The following is a 4,748-nucleotide window of genomic DNA, read 5'->3' as shown; positions in this document are numbered from 1 at the left end:
GCTAGTAACCGGGAGGTGGGCTTGCCCGACGGGGTTGACCGACATGAAGGTATCCACACCTTTAACGAAATGACCGTTTATTACCGCAAATTCAGGTGAACATATCCATCCCCACACGAGACACTGACAAGAATACAGGCCACTAACCCCAGGAGAGCACAGACTAGATCTGTACTTAGTCCAAAAAGGCTAGCTGCAATGACCGGTGGTGAATATCCACCAAACTGCAAACATTGTAACTGCCCCCTGGCGGACCAAGATCACATCTTGTGGGGATACCAAAAGAACCCTCCCCCGATAGAACTCTTTAGGCGAGCTCCTTCACAAGAAGAGTTGGAGATGAAGACGAAAACTTCCAACTCGCCAGACCAGATACGGTTGGCGGAATGGGCTGAAAGCGTCGCGGCGAAGCAGACGCCACGCTAGCCCACACCGCTGGAAAAAAAAGCTCCACTCAAACTTGACAATAAAAGCTTTTTCTCTCTCTCTCTCTCTCTACCAGTCCATTTCTTACCACTGCACACAAGCGAAATGCGGCTGTTAAGGATGGAATTAGAGCTTAGGCCTGTCGCGGACGCGAGAAATTGTAGTGTTTAGGACTATTCGGCACATTTACTAGTGTGCAGTGATGCGGAATAAAAACAGCGTGACTAGCTGCATTTATAAAAATTAAAGCAACCTTTAATATATATATATATATATATATATATATATATATATATAATGTATATTAAAGGTTGCTTTGATTTTCGCTTTGACATATATATATATATATATATATATATATATATATAGATATATAGCTATATATATACATACAGAGAGTTGATAACCTGCGTAACGGCAGTCAGTGTGTCCACACACATGCAGCACACGGGAATAAACGGGCTGAAGCAGTCCGGTGTTGTGAGGCTCACGGTTCGGTCGCCACGGCACTATGGGTTCATCCGTGCTTGAGCTCGCTGCGACGACGACACGCTCAGGCCCCGTTAATCATGGTTTTCGGGCTCGGCACAATCAAGAGCAGCAGCGGCAGCAGTCAGGAGACACCTTGTTCCACGCGGCCCAGGTGTCCGGCTCGGACGCCGCTCGCGACTGACGTGCTACATTCGCATGTCCTGCACGGCCTTGGTGCCCAGCTCGTACGCCGCTCGCAATCCACGTGTGGCGGTCGCACGTGAGGACCGCGCCTAGCACAACAACATCTTTGCCATACTGGAACGCTGCTCGGCACAGCTCAGGTGCGGCAGCTCAGGGACCGGCGGTCCTCGGGTCAGCCAGTGTCTCGAGCACTGGCAGCAAGAGCCATGGTTCCTCGGACGTCCTCGTACCCGCTCGGCTCCATGATCCTCCGCGCCCTACCACGCACGTCTCACCTGGCAGGAACTCTCGCCTCGTTCACCCCAGGAACTTGGAGCTGCTACCCGCTTGGTTCAAACACTTTGAGATCGCGCCTATTCCGCCATGCTCGTGCACCCGTTCCTTTCTTCGTTCTTCACGGAGCTTGGATGTCCGCTCCGATTTTCTAGCGGCCCCTTGCCGCACTTTCATCTGACAATAGTCAAATATGCAATAAACATGATGACAAGTACAGTGAAATATTGTAAACTGCGAACAAACTGCGGCGGCTTTCAGACGACTGTTTGATGACGACGGAATTACACCGATGACATGACAATAAGATCAGGACACTCGAATGAAACTGAGTGCCTGAAGATGGAGTGACAAAGACTGTCCGACGACGGCGTGACGATGACAGCATGATGATGTTCAGACGAACAAGTTAAAATGACCCCGAAGGACCAACCGTGATGGCATCACGACGACTACATGAAAGCGAATTGACGGCGATCAATTTACGACGACGACAGAACAACGACGATCGCATGACAATTGCATGAGGGTAATTTGATGACGAAGAGTGTACGACGGCAATGGGATGAGGACGACTGTATCACGAAGCCCGAACGACGACGATGGCGCGACGACGACAGCATCATGATGGCGGCGTGACAATGAATGCATGACTTTGATGGCGTGATAATGACGGCGTGACAGGAGTCGGATAATAAAGCTGGTGAGAGAGTGACTCAGTGAGTAACAACTTTATAATCGAAAGGGTGAGGGGTAAGTGAGGCTAAGAAATGTAGGCTACCAGGCTGTACTTTTTTTAGCTCGTGCCAGGACCCGTGTCTGGACGTCTCGGTCGGTTCTGGAGAGAATGGCCCCCAGACCCGCAACATTTCGCCCCCCCCCCTCCACGCGTATTCGCACATTCACTCAGGTGTCATAGGTTGATGCTGCTACCTGTGCGGCGACGTTGCCTCACTGAACCACACCCTCTGGAGATTCCTGGAGGATCTTCCGCCGACCGACCTCGCCTTGCACCCCCCCCCCCCACCGAGCTGGCGGGAGAAGCAAGTACAGTGTTTACATTTTAGTCACACTTGTGGGGAGATAATTTAAAACCAAGATATGCCAACACAATTGCTGGTTACCCTTCACTTTGCTCCACCATTAACCACAATTTATAATTGAGGCATCAGCATGGAAACCACACAAACATCGTGCGTTACAGCAGGGTTATGTGAGAAATGAGGGAGCCTAAGTGCTCGATTTTCCATTCACCAAACAATCAAACAAATCAGTAAATAGGCAGCCCACGAGAAATAGTGGTAAAATTAACTGCAAGTTAACTGACTACTCAAAAGAGACAGGAACGTCACAAAGGGCAGTTTGACGCTAGTGCAATTCGGACCCAAAATTTTCGCATTACGCCTGTCATACTCTATCAATTGGGCACCGATTCCGGCAGCGCCGCTGTGCACCTTTTTGGACTGTTTGCATGCGTATTAAGCTTAGCATTCGGACTACTACTGACAGCCATGGCTAAGAATGTGGAACATCGGACTTGTCACTGCTCACACTTAGCAGCCGCCAACTGGCCTAAAACCTCCGTTTGCAATACCTATGCATGAAATGTGCCAGACATGAGACATTCGCTATGCAATGAGCGAGCGAGGGGCTTGAATGTTTTCTGGAAAAGAACGTGAGCAGCTAAGGGAACAAAGGCAATCAAAGCAACGGCATACAACATAGGTTCTACCAAATGTCCATGGTAAAGAAGAAAAGGCCAACGTACATGGTGGCTCAATCGATTCTATAACTTCATTTTCATTATATACCTTGTTTCTGTGTTTCAGAGCGAAGCTGTATGTGGCTATTTCCTCAAAAAAAATTGAGCGCATCTATCGAGTTGTGCAGATCGCGAATTTGACCCCATACGTGAGCCCATAGCGAAGATTCTGCAATACCGGGCCCACCCGCAGCGGAGGTAAAGGAGACTTTGAACACTCCGCCAACTTACAAGAATAAGTTTGATATCTTAGGTCCAAATACAACGCGTGTCAGATATTAAGCTGATAAGATCAGATACTACACTTTGACCCGCCGTCGGCCGGGTCTGCGTTCGCGCCATCCTCTCTCTTTCGGCGTTCCAACCGCTCGTTGCGTTCACACAAAGTTCGAACATGTGAACGGAGCAGCGGCCAAGTTTCAGAGGGGGTGCTTACGGAACTAATCTTGTGTGGCCTGTGTTGTGGTGACCGCTTACGGTTTTCGAGTGACCTCACAAGCATTACTGTACTGCGGGACGTCGACCAACGCACGATCGCCTCGGCTACGGTGAAGCACAGTGTGCCCACGGAACGCGGTGAGGTGCGTGTCTGTTGTACACGCCGGTACTCCTTAGTAAAAGGTGTCGTGCCGTGTTTTGCGACAACAAGCACCTCCCGCAAGCACCTCCCGGTGCTTCATCATCTTCCGAGGCTCATCTTAGTGGAGGAGCGACTAGTCTCGCCTCGCTTTCCATTTATGTGCATGCCGCGTTTGACGCATGGCAATGGACAGTTCGCCATTAAAGGACCCACGTACGGTGGTTGCCCTCGTTCACAGAGGGGAATGGTACTGAATTTTTTACAACAAAGCTGTTTAGGGCTAGTTCCCCCAGGGTCCTGTCCGCGTGTAGACACAAAACTCCCCATACGAGGGCCGATCCCCAAGATAGGGCAAAAGATGGTGAACGCTTAAGCTTCGCCTTTAAGGGTGGAGCACGATACAATTCAAAGATCCCCGACTGCTTCTCACGCTTCCCGGCAGCTGCAACGTATGTAACCATAATGTTTACAGGGACACGCTGGCTGCGATCGCTATGCACGAAGGCGGGCTTTCTGGTGCAAACGCGCCCTCTGCGTGGGCCGCAATGCGGCAGAGGCGAGCTAAATCTTGACGAAGTGCAAGGAACCAGGTGCGCCACTCCGTGGCTCCCGAGATACTTAGGTGCCGGCGCACGCAAATGGCGGACGCCATGGCTAGTCTATGAGTCATAGGAACGCTGGAAAATGGCTTACTTTGAGTTTTCACGCAACAGAATTCTGTTTTCTCGTATAGTCAAATTACAATCGGACGCTATCATGTCTGTAGATTGCGCGTAAGTCGTACTTTACAACTTTTCTGCGTATTTTAGCTTGTGAAATTTTATTAGTTTAGTAGCGTCCAACCCTGGACGCCGGACACCGATGCTGGGTGGTGACGCCGGATTTTCTACAGCACGGGGCCCTTAACGCTATCGCGTTAGTACCGGGCCGACCCACGGCGAAGGTGGAGCAGGCGTTAAGCAGTTTGTATACCTTAGGCGATTCCGAAGATAGTGCAATACCGGCGAGACGCGCTGCGGAAGTGAAGCAGGA

At 50.4% G+C, this 4,748-nt stretch overlaps 1 non-coding gene across 1 annotated transcript; it reads right to left on the bottom strand.

The window, feature by feature from the left end:
• Positions 1 to 3,280: 3,280 nt before the first annotated feature.
• LOC142586412 (U2 spliceosomal RNA) lies at positions 3,281 to 3,465 on the bottom strand. Its single transcript, XR_012829212.1, has one exon. It is a non-coding gene; the product is annotated as a U2 spliceosomal RNA (small nuclear RNA).
• Between the last annotated feature and the right edge of the window lie 1,283 nt (positions 3,466 to 4,748).

This window comes from Dermacentor variabilis, chromosome 6 (assembly GCF_050947875.1).
Source record: "Dermacentor variabilis isolate Ectoservices chromosome 6, ASM5094787v1, whole genome shotgun sequence".
NCBI classification, from domain to species: Eukaryota; Metazoa; Arthropoda; class Arachnida; order Ixodida; family Ixodidae; genus Dermacentor; species Dermacentor variabilis.
This window is presented reverse-complemented; position numbering and strand designations above follow the sequence as displayed.